The following is a 16946-nucleotide window of genomic DNA, read 5'->3' as shown; positions in this document are numbered from 1 at the left end:
AAATCAAACAAATGGAAAGACGACCAAAACTGTATTTAGATTACATTTTATCTTTTGTAAACATCTCTAATCTCTCATACATACAACTTTATAAGGGGGTGTTTAGAATTTTTTTTTCAACCTCAAAAGTGTTTTCGGGTAAAAGTTTATTGACTTATGACTTTTCGAAAAAGAGTTTTTCAAAAGTATTTGGATAGCTTTGTTTTATAAAAAACTAGAAGTATACTTGTGCGTTGTACAAGATTAAAATAATATGATTAAAAAAATTGGATACCATATATGAACCTATTAATTTTGGATATAATTTTAATATGAAACTAATTATAACCAACATCAACAATACATTTAATAATATCTATGAAACACTATGGTGAAAATAAAACATATATATAATAGTACAAATATCGTATGTGAATCTCGTATTATTGTGGCTCATTCTTTAATGAATCTCATTTGGTTTAGAAAAATATAATATAGAAGATTCCACGGGGTAGAATAGAAAAAATGGCCAACAATTTTGTTTCATATTATTTTCAAACAGTATAAACAAAATTTATATATTCCGCTTATATAAACTTGTATATTCCTCTTCTTCATTCAATATGAATACATGCACCACAATATAGAGTTTTAAGTGTTCTCAAATCATATTTTTTCTCCATCTTATACACCAAACTCTAAAAATCTCATCTACATATGTGAACTATGTATATATTTATATTAACCAAATAAATATAATAATTATCACTTACTACGTTATTACTTATTTTAAAGTTTGAAATCATAAATACACATAACTAATCATATATATACACACATTAGTTACAAAACTTTTGAGTTGTAATTAGTATTAGTCCTTAAATAGAAAGCCTTTTGAAATGTATTTTAAATAAATATGTTGCAATGAAAGTTAGTGTTATAATAGATATATAGATTGGACATATTGTCATGCTATCATATTTTTTTAATTCACATATATTCAACTAATATTCATTAATAGTATAATTCTACTTTTGTAATTATATTAGTGGCATACGCAATGACGAAACTCAATCAAACAATCATATAGGACATTGCAAACTAAAAGCATACATGTAACATCTATAAGTTAGTTTTAGACGGTAACGCCCGCAGATTCGGGCTAGTCAATTTAGAGACAATGAGCATCAAAAATGATTTTTTGATGGAATATTATTTAGAAAGATTAATCTTAACCATGTTATAGTATATTTCACAATGGTTCCGTACATATAAAGAACGCTGAAATCCGAGTTATAACGAAGAAGTTATGACCCGTCGAAGTTTTACGGCAAAACCGGCACAGCACCGCTTAACGTAAAAAGTGAATTTTTGATAAATTATTTTTATCCTTATCGATCTAAAAAAAATCGTAGTATACGTTAAACCGAGAGAGTGTGCATAAAAAGAATGACAAAAGCTGACTTCGTATGAGTAAGTTATGATTTTTCTAAGATTTCACATAATAGTATATAACCCAAAAATCGAATTTTAGACCGAACAATTTTTAGCCGACACCACCTAAATGAGAATTGAAGATCTCATTAATAGGAGTTCAACGATAAAAAGACAGTCGAAAACGGAGTCCGTATGTAGAAGTTATGAATTTTACACGGTCGTTAAACAATGTAATATTCTCATACTGTTAAATTTAAAACTGGTCGAGAATTAGCCGATGAAGTCAAAAGGAGAGTTGTAGATCTTGTCAATACATACGCGTGAATATAAAGAACGTTGAAAACAGAGCTCGTATGCGAAAGTTATGATTTTTTTTTAATATTGGTTGTTTTATCTGCGTCCAACGCCACGTGTCAGTACCAGGCGAAACCTTGGTGCCCACGCAAGTCCACGACGTGAATTTAAGTTTCACGGCATGAATCAACCCCAGACAGCCTATAAATAGAGGCGTAAATCACCTCATTTCTTTACACCTTCACCCTTCTTTCTCTCTCAACACTCCCAATCTATCCCTCTCCTTCCTAGTACTTCCTAAGTCTAGAGGCAAGTCCCAGAGCGTCAGAAGGCTCCGAGAAGAAGTGCTTTCGACTCATAACTTTTGCCCCCACAGAGCCCGGTTCCTAGCCAAACATCCCGGTAAGTGAGTTATGCTTACCGTGCTTTAAGTATAACTTATGTTTAAGTTCATTATCGTTATTATAAACCTATAAACAAAATTTATCAGCGATTCCAAGTCGTTATACTGATTGATCTACTTACGAGAATAATGTCTAGGCTGTGATTTAATAAGGTGTTTAAAGTGGGATTTCCAAACAGTATACTTATTATACCAAATGGACCCTACCTCCGATATGATCCTACCTGGTTGTCCCTTACTTGATAGATCATGAAAGTAAACTTTGATTTAACGATGAATCTAGACTAATAACTAGTCGCAATAAATATTAGACTAAGACTTAGCGATAATAATGCTAGATTACGTCAAAGGAAAAGACGATTGCTAGAAGCGAAACGCTGCTCGAATTTCGAGTCATCACTTTAACAAATGAGTGCATTGTTACTTTCATCTTACATATATATATGAAGTATTTAATATAAATTACATGTTATGTGCGCATATTATCTGTGTTCTTGATATCTATGTTGGATGAACAAAATATACATGTTTTATTCGATTTAAACTGTATACGTATTTTATACCTATAATTATGATGGATAAAGATGGGTATATTAGAGATGAGATGAGAGATGAGAGATGAAATGAATGATAAGAGATGAAAGATGATATAGATGATGAGAAACAATGACCCAAGCGATGACCTAGTCATCTAGCATAGTATAGATGATAACCATGGACTATTCTAGACTGTCCAGTGGAAAACCAGCATGCTCGCAACATGTAGGTGTTGTGAGCGAGGTGTTCACCAGATATACTCTAAAAACCCGTTGACATGTATATTGTGGGTGGACTCCCTAAAATAACATTGTCGATGAAAGAAATAAACCTTGGCAGCTATGGATTTAGTGCCTTATATGTAATGCCCGTGTTTCTAGGCTAGGCATTAATATTGACAATATAATCTAGGTTAACCTTTGTAACTCATTTTGAATAAAAATAAGCGTCAAAATTAAAGTGTGAGATAAGCCCGATATCTTTACATACAGTTGTAGTGGTCGAAACAAGGATTTCGAGGATATAAAGAATACCAAAATCCGAGTTATAACGAAGAAGTTATGACCTGTTGAAGTTTCGCGACAAAACCGGCACGGTGCCGAATGTCGTAAAAAGTGAGTTTTTGATAAACTAATTTTTAGCCTTAGTGATCTAAACGGAAGTCGTAGTATTTGTTAAACCAAGAAGTTCGATAAAAAGAATGCCCAAATCTGACTTCGTATAAGGAAGTTATGATTTTTCGAAGTTTCAGCTTAGCAGTAGACAACTAAAAACTCGAATTTTAGATCGAGCGATTTTTAGACGACACGACCTAAACGAGAATCGAAGGTCTCGTCATTAGTAGCACAACGGTAAAAAGTTTGATGAAAACGGACGTCAGATGAAGAAGTTATGAATTTTTAACGGATTTTCTGTCCCGGTTTGTTAAAAATAATAATAAAAAAATTAAAGTCAAAATTAGCCGACGAAGTCTAAACAGAAGTTGTAGAGCGTAACTTTAGCTACGCATGCATATAAAGAACGTCAAAAAACGGAGCTCGTATGCGAAAGTTATGGATTTTAAAAGTTTTGGCACGAAAATCGAGAAAATTCGCATAGTCACGAGTTGCCACGTCACCCTCGCTCAAAACGCGCCACGTGTCCAAAAATGCTATTGAGTCATCTGAGATGCTGAGTCATCCGAGCACCTGGCCTTATCCGAAGTGGTCCACTGAGAAGGCGACACGTACCCTCTTGCACGAGACCGAGCCCTCGCAAGCCGCCACGAACCCCCCCTACTTCGGACCCTAGACCTCGGTCCAATCACAGACTAACAACAAGCCCCTCGCAGGTGCGAGCCATGTGCGAGCCCTCCCTGCGAGCGCTCGGATCTGCGACGCGTGGCTTCTTTCTGACCGTCCGATCAGAAGCCTCGCCCCTATAAATAGAAGGGTGCGAGACCTCCCGGCTAACTTTGGAAATTTGCCACTTTTAACCCCTTTTTTCCGTATTTTCTTCATATTAACATCCCCCAAAGCCCCAGTATCGATTATAAGCCCTGGAATACTCCACGAAGTGCCCGAGAAGCCCAGAAAATTTATCTTTTCGGTTTCAAAGCCCGACCTTTGCAGAGTCCAGTTTCTCAATAAAACTCCCGGTTTTATTAGAAACAATCGTTTTAAGCAACGAATTGCTACCCGATTATCATCAAATCATGTGAGTGTATAGTCACCTTCATCTTACACCTAGATATGAAGTATTTTATATGAAATACGTGCTACGTGTAATTATATTCATTGTTTAACTGAGGTTACTGTTGAAATGACGTTTTATATAAGTTTTAAACTGTATATGTATTTTTATCTACAAATATGTTGGGTAAAGCATGGGTAGATAGTGATGTGTGATAAAATAAAAGTGATGAGAGGCCTCGATGTGTTTTGAGATCCAGTCATCTAGCGGAGTTTGGATGACGACCATAAACTTTCTAGACAGTCCAGTGGGAAACATTAGCAGGTCCGTAACTTGTAGGTGTTAATGAACTTGGGTGATCATTCGATGTACTCCATCCCCCTCATGGTTGCCTTTAGGACATGTATGGCTGAGGAAACCCCCCAGCAGTAGTGTCCATCCCGATGATATTCTTTAGGCTAGGTCCCTTGTGATAAGTGTTTAGGGACGTAAAGTGAGGATAACGGGAACGAGTAATCAGGGTTATTGTTGATTGATGAACTTAGTAAGTTTATTATTATTGTGGGTTGAAAACCCTATATGCTCACCAGGCTCCCAAGCCTGACCCACTCAGCTTTTTATGCTACAGGTAGTGGACCCCGAGCATAGTCGGAGGACGATGAGGGATTTTTGGATTATAGGCCAGTAGTTGTAAATAACTGTTGAAAGGCTTATAATGTCTTGTTTATGCTTTTGATCTGTATCGGAACATGACATCCCGAGGTTTTGATATGAAATGAAACTATACATTTCTTAGAGAAGGTTTTGATAAACTTTTATCATGTTATTTTTTGGGAACAAATTCCGCAACATCTTTTAAAAAGATTTCTCTGATTTTATTTTAAAAAGCATAAATTAAATCGGTCTTTTCTGGCCGAGAAATTAGGGGATGTCACACTATAGATGAACAATGGCAGCTGCCCCACAACCCATAGATGTTTTTGAACTACGTGTTCACCAGATCCTGGCAGCTGCGCCTAAAGGATAATGTTGACAGATGTGCCTAATATATAACATTGGCAACTATGGACTTAGTGCATGTTAGATAAATCCTGGTAGCGAAGGACTTTGTGCCTATTCCTTAGGACAATCCTTATGAATGAATAAATGAAGAATAAATGATTCTTAGGGTAGATCCTTAAGAGTAAAGAAGATAATGAGGATGAGTAATTGGGTTAATTGATTGATGATGAAATATAAGAACTAAATTATTGTGGGTTGAAAACCCTAAGTACTCACCAGGTTTCCCAACCCGACCCACTCAGTTTATTTTTATCACATGTGTCGATACAAAACTACATTACACTGAGAGATTAAAGGAGACATAGATTATTATTGTAAATGAATGTAAGGTCTGTTTATGCTTATATTTCTGTATTGACAATGACATCCTAAATTTTAATATAAACAAAATACATTTCTTTGGAAATGCTTTGATAACATTATTATCATGTTTTTCTTGTAACAAATTTCACAATACTATTTTTTAAAATGGATACTCTGATTTTTAAAATAAACACAAATAAAATTTTTAAAATGACCGTGAATTTGGGGATGTCACATAGACGTTTAAGAGAATTGAGTTATAATTATTCATTTTATTGAATAATTAAAATCCTCGAATAAGATAATTATTCGTTATACGGGCTATATAAATATCTATTTAATATATGCATGTTATGTGAACAAATATTATAATATATAATATTCGTAGAAAATCTTATTAAAAAATGTATCGTTGAAGTGATAAAATAAAGCGTAAAAATAAAAGATTATTTAGGATAAATAATCTTAATAAAATTTATTGTTGTTATGATGATGACCCCGTATATATAAAGAATACTCATATTTGATTTGATATGAGGAAGTTATGATTTTTCAAAGTTTCGTGTTCAGCTTTACACAACAATGTGTGTCATAAAAAGTAAAATGGAGATTGGTTGCTTTCTAGCCAAAGCAATGTAAAGAAGAATCGAAGTACTTGTAAATACGAATCCTTCGTTATATCGAACGTCGAGAACATATTTCATATGAAAAAGTTATGATTTTCGCAAGAGTTCTATGTAACAGCCCAAAAACAAGGATAATTTTTTCATTTTTAGACAAGAAGTACAGTCATTAAATTGTTCCAAAAACCATTACATAATAATTATGTCAAATCATCAGAGTAACAACATCACTAAGTGCGGAAAATGGTGAGGGGAGAATGTTGTGCCATCATGCCGGACCCTTTCACTTAGTGTCGGAAGTACCTGAAAACATAAATACAAACTGTAAAAAAAACTCAGTGATTTTCCCCAATAAATTAGTGCTATGGGCCAAACCATAGTCTTACAAGTAATTCCTTACCGAAGGCCAAATCCCGGTCTTCCATACAGTTGCCAGGGGCCAAATCATAGTCATTCATATAGATGTCAGGGGCCATATCCTGGTCTTTCATACAGTTTCCAGGGGCCAAATCATGGTCTTTTATAAACATATCAAATATATAGTTGTTACCCTATATTACAAATAATGGGTCGGCCTTGGTGCCTTCGATCCATTGATATAGTGAGAAAACTCACATCAGTCCGCTGATAATAACTAACTGCTCAGCTAACGAACTGGAAGATCCCACATTGAACATAAACAAATCAACCTAATCAAAAATAGGTTATAACCCATAATCGTGGGCCTAAATCCCAACTCCAGTCTCCTAAGGTAAAAGCCCATTTGACCCTTTCCCATAATGGGCCTAACCAAACTTGTCCCAAAAGACAATAATGGGCCCCAAGGCCGAAAGTGTTGGATTAGTGTCTAAGTCCATAACTATTTTGGTATGTACTTGACCCGATGGTGCATGGTCCTTTTGGGTTGCCTTCACCAAAGCAACTTGATAGGATGAATTATGGAGAGAAAGGATTAAATATGATTTATTAATATATTATGAGAATAATATATTAAAGGAGAAATCATATTGTTTAATTAATATTAGTCAATAATTAATTGGTAATTAGTTTTGTGACTAAAAGAGATTAATTTAACTTAAGTGACTGGAATTGTAATTATAAGATAATTGCAATTTGGGCCATGGATTGCCTTTTATTATAAGGTGGACGAATTCTATGGGGGAAGCCCATATGAAATCGTCCAAGGCCTTAAGGAAAGGGCCCCATGGGTTGCTTAGGGCTTAAGCATCCAAATTAGGGTTTCCTTGTTAGATAACCCTAATTGCCTCACTATATATAGATCCCTTAAGGACCAAAAACGTGGCTAAGCTTCTTGCTAGGGTTTTCACACGGTTTTGGCAGCCTCCATCCTCTCTCCTCTTCATCCTCTTGCTTATGGTGTTTGTGAACCATTAGAGGAGTGACACTTGTGACTCTAAGCCTTCCAAAGTCAATTCAAGGAGGAATTGGGATTGTTATTGCTACATAACAATCAAGGTAATATCATAAACCTAATTGTATGTTAATATCGATTTCCATATGCTAGAATTAGGGTTTAAGTGACTGGAATTGTAATTATAAGATAATTGCAATTTGGGCCATGGATTGCCTTTTATTATAAGGTGGACGAATTCTATGGGGGAAGCCCATATGAAATCGTCCAAGGCCTTATGGAAAGGGCCCCATGGGTTGCTTAGGGCTTAAGCATCCAAATTAGGGTTTCCTTGTTAGATAACCCTAATTGCCTCACTATATATAGATCCCTTAAGGACCAAAAACGTGGCTAAGCTTCTTGCTAGGGTTTTCACACGGTTTTGGCAGCCTCCATCCTCTCTCCTCTTCATCCTCTTGCTTATGGTGTTTGTGAACCATTAGAGGAGTGACACTTGTGACTCTAAGCCTTCCAAAGTCAATTCAAGGAGGAATTGGGATTGTTATTGCTACATAACAATCAAGGTAATATCATAAACCTAATTGTATGTTAATATCGATTTCCATATGCTAGAATTAGGGTTTATAGTCTTGGATTCAAATCATGTACAATAGAGAAACCTAGATCCAAGCATTAGGGTTTGTATGAGCACATAGGATGTCTTATGCCCAAAACCCAACAGTGGTATCAGAGACTAGACTGGGTTCTATTGTATTGATGCTTGATATGTTTAAAAAATTCGTTTTTTTGGTTTCTGGAGGCTGGACTCGCCGAGTCCATAGCTGAACTCTCCGACTCCATGCAGACTCGACGAGTCCAAGCCTGACTCGACGAGTCAACTCGTCAGATGGAGCATATCTCGGGATTTCTTGCTGTTTTTGCTTTGGGATAGTTACCTTATCATATTAGATCAATATAAATCCGATTTTTTGATATATATGACTATATTTTTGATCTAATTGAAGATATTTATCAATTAATAAGATAATTGTTTTCTTATGTGATAATCGTTTAAATTGATAAATTGTTTTGCAAGAAATTATTAAATAAATCAAATATGGATAATTATGTGATTAATTGTTAATTTAGATCATTTGTTATTTGATCCTTGTTGTTATGAAATGTTTCATATTTTCCCCTTTAGGTTTTATAGTTTAAATTTGAACCCAAAAGTTTTGTTGTTTTGAAATTTAAATAGTTAAAACCCTAATGTTTTGAAATGTTTCAAAACTTGCCCTCAAGTTTTGGAATTTAAATTTTGATTAAATGATTTAATTTTGATGTATGTTTAAATTCTAAACCCTAATGTGTTGAAATGTTTCAAAATTTGCCCTCAAGTTTTGGAATTTAAAAGTTGATTAAAAGTTTAATTAGGAATGTTAAATTCTAAAACTCTAGTATTGTTTTGAAAAAGTTCAAATCACACCCTTATGGTTTTATTAATTAATTAAGGTGTATAATTAAAAGAGGTTTAATAAATCCATAAAAGTTTGAGAAAATGATAAAAATAGCCATTTACACTAATGACATTACAAAAATAGCCAAAAAAATCGAAATTACAAAATTAGCCAACGATTTCGCGGATGGAGATGCCACATCTGCGAAATGAGCTTCTCATCTGCGAAAGTACAAGCACCTAAAGCACAGCTGTGCTTTAGGTGCTTGTACTTTCACAGGTGGTTTTAATTTTTTTTTTAATATTTTTGCTGTATATATAGGGGTAATTTCGCAGATGGAATAGGTCCATCTGCGATTTACTCTCACTCTATCTGCGAAATCGTGGTATTTTTTTTTTTAAGTTTGACTATGAAATGAATTGGTTTGACTACGAAATCATGTTGCTATATAAAAAGTTTTGTAGAAAAAATATCATTTTGGTTGTTATTTGTTTAGGAACTCTCTCTACAATTTGCTCAAAAAATAATTGAATATTTGGTTTGTCTTGTAACCGGTGGGAGATGGCAAGTTAATGGAACTAATCTGGAATACATATGTCCACAGGGAGGTATTTCTGAACTTGCTTTGATATTTTCTGAGTATATTAGTTATAGTGATTTTGTATCTTTGGTAAGAAGCAAAATTGGTTTGTTAGACAAATATAGAATTAGTCTTCGTTTCCACCATCTAGAATTAAATTATTATATAGCTATAGTTGAAGACATGGATGTTAGAATGTTGATAAACGTAATCAAATGTAGTGGAGGAAGGGCTGTGAAAGTGTTTGTGGTGGTTGATGAAGTTGAGGAGGTTAATGGGGGTGGTGAAATTGGAAACCAGCTTGTTGGTAATTTATGCAGTTATAAAGGGAGAAAAGATCCGATAGGTACTTTCAATACTCCTAGTGTACCTCAGTTTCACAGTGTTGCTGGAAATGTTAATGTTAGTTATTCACCTATTCACTATGTGGATCCCGAGAATTACTATGTGGGTGGTCGTTGTGATGATGTTGCCGAACAAGAAGTTAAACTTATGAATAGGCGTGTGGTAGATAAAACTAAAAAGAAAAAAAATTCAAGTCAAAAAAATGAAAAAAATCATGTTTACGGGCATTATGTTGATGTTGGTGATGTATGTTAAGATATAACCGAGCTACAAAGCAATTCCGATAGAGATGAGTTGGGTGATGAAGTTAAAGCTAAGTTTCCCGATAACCTTTTTCACGGTATGCCCCCTGTACCAGCATGGTCAGTTGATATTAATGAAGATATCCCAACACAGATGGTAGACATGAATCTTCAAAAGATTCAATGTGAGAGTATATTTAAGAACAAAGAACTTTTAAAGCGGTGTATTGGTAAAAAATGTCTTCGAGAAGGTTTCCAGACGAGGACAAGTAGATCCACCAAATCAAGGTATGAAGCTGTGTGTGTTTCGAAAAATTGTTCTTGGTTACTAAGAGTAAAAGCAATTAAAAATTCTGATGGACTTTTCCAAGTGAATAAATTTGTTGATGTACACACATGTTCTTCAACATTGTTGCAACCTAATCATCGACAAGCAAACAAATATGTTTTGGGAGAATATGTTGCTAATGTTTTGGCTGAAGACTATAGTAGAGTTTATCGGGGAAAAGAAATTGTTAATGATATGAATGCTCAATTGAATATCAATATCTCATACCATCAGGCATGGCATGCGAAGCAATATGCATTGTTGTCATTAAGGGGTAAGAAAGAGGATTCTTTTACCAAACTTTCGGCGTATTGTCACAACTTGGCCAAACATAATCCAGGTACTGTCACACATATTAAAACAGATGCTGATGATCGCTTTGAGTTTTTGTACGTCGCACTCGGTTGCTCGGTTAGTATTATCATATCCTAATTTAATTTTTTAATATTTATTTTGGTGTATTTGAATATATATATACAATGTATTGTAGGTACGCGCTTTTGTCAATTTTTGTAAGCCGACCCTAGTAGTAGATGGAGCTCACCTAAAGGGCGAGTTCAAAGGTACCATGTTACTTGCAGTTACTAAGGACGGACAAACCCAAATATTACCGGTTGCATATGGTATATGCAAAAATGAGTGTACCGATTCTTGGACATGGTTTTTTCAAAAACTACATGATTGCATAGGAAACATGCAGGAGCTTACAATTATATCTGATAGGTCTCCATCTATAGCAACATCCGTTGCCAACATTTTTCCTCACGCTCATCATGGAATATGTGGTGTCCATTTTTATTTCAACATAGTATCTAGATTCGGCAAGAGTAAGACGGTTAAAGGAATTTTTTGGGAGGCGTGTAGGGCGTACACAGTTGATGCTTTTGATGCTGCCATGGATGTTATGAAAAAGACAAAAGAACCAGTATGGGAGTACTTAAAAAGTATAAATCCAGAAACCTGGTCAAGGGCACATTTTAAAGGGAACCGATACAATCTTATGTCGTCCAATAGTGCGGAGTCTATAAATGCATTATCTAGACACGCACGTAAGGTGCCAATACTTATGTTGATCAATTTTTTTCGTGTTACAATGCAACAATGGTGGTTTCAAAGACGTAACTTTGCAGGTATTAAGTAAATTTGTAATATTAATGTTTTATTAGTTTTGATGTTATTGATCTTAACTTCTTCATTTTGGCTGTTTTTTTAGCGGAAGCAACAACAACAGTTACCCCTTGGGCGGATGAAGTTGTAAAAGAAAACAATAAAACTTTTACCAAATGGGATGTTCGCATGATCTCAAATACGAAATGCGAGGTCAAAAAGGGGGCACAAAATGTGATTGTTGATTTTCAACATATGATATGTACATGTAGGCATTGGCAACTTGATGGGATACCTTGTGGTCAGGTCATAAGATGTTTAACAGTGAACAATTACCAAGACTGCTCGAGGTTTGCATTAAATGCTTACCTTACCGAAACACTGAGGAAAACATATGAGGAATCAATAAACCCTCTGCCGAAGCCATCCGAATGGGAGATCCCCGATGATTTGATGATTGTTAAGCCACCTATAATGGATAAACGTCAGCCAGGCAGGCCAAGAAACACAGACCGCATTCCATCCCAAGGCGAGGGTCCAATTATAAAAGAGTGTTCTACATGTGGTCAACTAGGACACACGAGAAATAATTGTACTGGAAGGGCGTCCGGTAGCAGAGCAGGTCACATAATTTCTACTGCAGAAATGACATATAATATTGGTGGTTCAACGGGTTGCTCACAAACCTATAACGTTGATTTTGATATAAAACAACCTTGAAATTAAGATTAATGACGAGTTGTTAACTTATTATGTATTGTAATATTTTTATTAACTCTTACAAGACATTGCTATGCTTTCATATTTTAGTTAAGTTTGTTGATTATAACAATGAATGAAGCCTTTATATTATAAAATATAGTTTGCAGATTTTTTTAACAGTTACAACATGTTATTTAAAAAAAAACAACAAACGATCCTTTGACAACCTAATCTGTTTCATGATAATATTACAACAACTTTGTAACTAATTTTTAAACTCAGGGAACTGCAACGGGTACTTCTCTTTCTCCATTGTTATATAGTCATCCCTAATTCTCATTTTGTCTTCGAAACGATCCTTTTTTACCATAATGTGTATCAACTGCTCATCCTTCTCAGCAAGCCGTTTTTCAGTCGTTTTGATTTCCTTCTTACTCTTTTTTATCCAATCTTTATGCTCTTTGATTTTGTTTTTATTGAGGTCAATCCATTCTTGAGCTTGTTTGCATTCCGATTCAATATCATTAGCAAGTTGAGTGAGAAGTCGGGATGACTCTTTGTCCTCTTCTTGTTGTGCTTCAGCCTTCTTTAATTCTTCAAAATTTTCATGTGACATATATGGCCCGGCTGAAGAGGGTGTAAAAAAAGGGTCTACCGAATCATAGTAGTAACAATCTACTTCGTTGCATGAGCAAAATTCAAATTTGTGTGAGGAACTCATAATAAAGTCGATATTGTATTAAACTGGAGCTATAAGTGGTATTTATACATACTAGACAGTAATGAGAAGTCCAACTTTGAAATGACTAGACAGTAATGACTAGTCACTATAGTAACCTACACATTGTAGTGGGACCCTTAAGTGACAAGAGATAAACGACAGTTTGACAAGACAAAACACTGCATAAAGCTGAAAATCGTAGTACAAATATAACCATTTCGTAGTCAAAGTATTAATTCATAGTCTATTTATTTATATAAATAGATGTTTAAGATCTAAAAACCAAACACCCAAATCACCTAAACGAAACGAACTCCCATTATTAGAAATGTCGTCGAATGCAGCAAGTTCTTCGAATGAAGTACCTGGTTCCAATTCTGAAAGGCCATGGACGACAAACGAGGTGTTAGTTCTAACATGATGCTGACTAAGTGTTAAGGATGGTGTATCGTTACTTGCTCCCCCGCATTGCCTAATTTTTGATGAATGGAGTCGCATAACATCTTTGTTTAACCATGAGATGGGAGAAGGACAAAAAAGAGAAAAATCAGATGTTGTTACTAAGTGGATGGATGTAAAGGAAGAAGTGACATGGTTCAATCGAGCATGTAATTATGCGAAACATAACAATGTTCGTTATCGTGACGAAGAAGAGTTCTTGGAAGTTGTTACAGAGTTTTACATCTGTGAGCATGACGGCAGAGACTTTGAATATGAGGAAGTTTGGAAGGTTGTTAAAGATAAACAGTATTTCATGTAGACCGCTCTAATTTCTGTTAAGAATAACCCATGGACTTGTGTTTTACGTTAATGCTTTGTTCGTATTATGTCGTTGTTTTTCATGTAATTGTTGTAATGTTTTTAATGGTTCATGGAATCCTTGTTACTAATGTATTCTAATTTATTGTGAAAACTAATGCAATGGCCATTTATTAACTCAAGTTAATCATACGAGTTGCTCACATAATAAACTAAAATATATTTTAAACAAATGAAATACATACGAAATACATAAGAAATACATTAAAATAACCTAGTACATGAAAATAACCTAGTACTCACATAATAAACTAAAATAGATTTTAAACAAACGGGATATATTTCAAAATATTCCAAGGGGCTTCAAATTGGAATTCCAACCCGTTACTTAATGACTTGTATTCCTCCTTAGTAGCTTCCAAGATGACCTCCTCAGTAGCATTTAAACGGGTGTCGTTAATTTTGGTATAAAGATCGTTGAATAATAGAACTTCGGTTTTCATTTCATACCATCTTGCTAACATGTCTAGTTCGTCACGATCGTTTCTTGTAGCCATTCGGTTTTCAGCATTGAAAATATTGGTTAAACGGCTCCAAAACATTGGATCGTTCAACTTGCTTGTCTCGTACACATGAATATAAGCATGTGTAAGAACCAAGAACTCTTCATTGCTCCATGATATAGAACTCATTTTGATTGAAACAAAGAGAGTAGAATATAAAAAACAATATTTGAACAGCTGTATTGGTTTATTTAATAAAGTATTACATGTAACTTAAGGTCAATTTATAGTAGTTTCTACACAAAATCGCAGTCCAATCTTCTAATATGTCTGCAATTCATAGTCAAAATTAACTGAAGAATGCAGTGTACTATACTTATAACACAACAGATCACTGTTCGAGTTGACAATTCATCCCCGGTCGAATGAAAACACAATACATTGCTGCTTGAATTGACAAGCCATTGCACCAGGAAAGTAAGGAGTCGTTATAAATAGATTTCAATATCCGTTGTAATTGTATTGTATTACTTCCCTACTTGCAATTATGGACTCACCACATATATGGAGGAACGTAGAGGAGGTCGCTTTGGTTCAAGCTTGGATTATAACTGTAGAGGAGGATTTTCCACCGGGTCCTCCACAAGTTCGTGCTGGATTAAATTTAACAGGGACCAAAATGCGGGTTTATCAGTTGGGTTGATGAAGAGAAGGATCAATCATCTATGGTAATAGCTAAAGTAGCTAACTTTAATAAGCTCTTTCAATCAGAAAATAAGAAATTAAAGATAGCGTTGGTTTGTAGTTGGGTGTTGTTCTTGGCAGCTCTTGTTTACAAGTTGTAAGCTTTTCAATATTGTTTTTATGGTTTTGAAGTTGTTAGGTCAATAAATTGTTGTATTTGTAACGTTAAAACAAATGTTGTAGTCGTTCTTATGTTGTATGTATTGATAAGTAATTAGTAGGTCATTAATTTGTTGTAATTGTCGTAACGTTATATTTTTTGCCATCCGTTGAGTAAAATGTAAAAATAAACTAATAATCAAATCCAACATTAATTTATATATACAATTATATAATCCAACTACATAGGACCAAGACTAGACCCCCAAATAATTTTTGCCATCCGTAGACGGAACTCTAAAGCTGCGTTCTTTGGGTCAATAAGAACACGTATTGGTTGACCTGAAACCAATTGCTCCATAAACATACAAACATAAACACCGCAATCTCCCAAATGACTACTTTGTTGGGGAACATTTTCTTCATAAATGAATTGCATATTCAATGGAATCCTTGGGATGGTCCTCCGGGCCCAATACTTAATCTTGTCCAAATAATTTGCCACCCGACGTTCAAATTTGGAAAAGATTCCTTCAGATTTGAATTTTTCATAAGCCCCTCTACCAAGACTGTCATAAATATACACTTCCATTAACGCTAATCGTAGTTCCCCAAATAGCCAATGATTAGGGGATGAATGAATCGGCAATAAGACCTGTATAAGGATCAGAAAATAAAATTATGTTTATTTACATCACAATACAAAAACATAACAAAAAAACGATATTATTTTCAATATAAACAATTAAGTTTACCGTATCAACATTCCACCAAGCAACCATGAAGTTGGGGTACGTAGCAATACCAGCCATAAACACCCTCCAGTCCTGTCCTTCTTCCAAAGCATGAGAAACAAAAAAAATTTGGAGGCATTATTGTATGTCGATCGCTCTCAAACCGTCTCTCCATCAATAGTCGGTACCAAATGGTTATATGCTGCACACATGATAGTTTTGTTATTGGCTAAAAAACAATTAACTTTTAAAATAATTAATTAACAATTAATTTACCGCTGACTCCAACCATCCGTCGTGTGTATGCCCAAACAATGAGCTCCAAAAATCTCTATCTAACACGAAATTAAACAAACGATGCTGGACATCATATGAATGAAATATATAATTTTGGATGACAACCTCACCGCCTGCTACGTAAGGTTGCAGGCGCAACATGGAGAAGTCATGAGCAACACCAAAAACTGGAGGAGGAACGGGGCTTGTTGATTTGATATCAACCTTCTTTTTTGCTTCGGTGTCGTGTGCAACTAAAAACAATATTCAAATGTTTAAATCTATATCTTTCAGATAATTCACATAAACATAAAATCATCAGTTTATAAATAAAACGAATACCTCGGTGTAAGGAGGGCACAAATATTGTGATGGTTTTCGAGTCCTCGGTTTATCGGGTGTAACTTCTTTGCCATCATCATCATCAAAATAATCTACAATTCCCGTTATTATTAGTTCGTCTTCGTCCGGCACATCATCATCAAATTTGTTCCCCGCATTGTCATTCCTCTCCTCCCACTCCTACATTAAAAATAAAACTTTATACTTAATAACGAAATACACATAATTTAATAAGCAATAATATCTAATTAAACAAAATATTTATATTAATGTAACTATAAGAACTTCTTTAACTTCACTATAATCATTTACATCAAACACATCATCATCAAATTTGTTCCCTGCAT

General features: G+C 34.7%; 1 long non-coding RNA gene across 1 annotated transcript; it reads right to left on the bottom strand.

Moving 5' to 3' along the window:
• Positions 1 to 15505: 15505 nt before the first annotated feature.
• Positions 15506 to 16491, bottom strand: LOC145090626 (uncharacterized). Its single transcript, XR_013701677.1, has 3 exons — positions 16258 to 16491; positions 16003 to 16183; positions 15506 to 15902 (listed from the first exon to the last, which is right to left on the bottom strand). It is a non-coding gene; the product is annotated as an uncharacterized LOC145090626 (long non-coding RNA).
• Positions 16492 to 16946: the final 455 nt, after the last annotated feature.

The sequence above is a fragment of the Lactuca serriola genome, chromosome 2 (assembly GCF_051521515.1).
Source record: "Lactuca serriola cultivar US96UC23 chromosome 2, Lser_US96UC23_V15, whole genome shotgun sequence".
NCBI lineage: Eukaryota > Viridiplantae > Streptophyta > Magnoliopsida > Asterales > Asteraceae > Lactuca > Lactuca serriola.
This window is presented reverse-complemented; position numbering and strand designations above follow the sequence as displayed.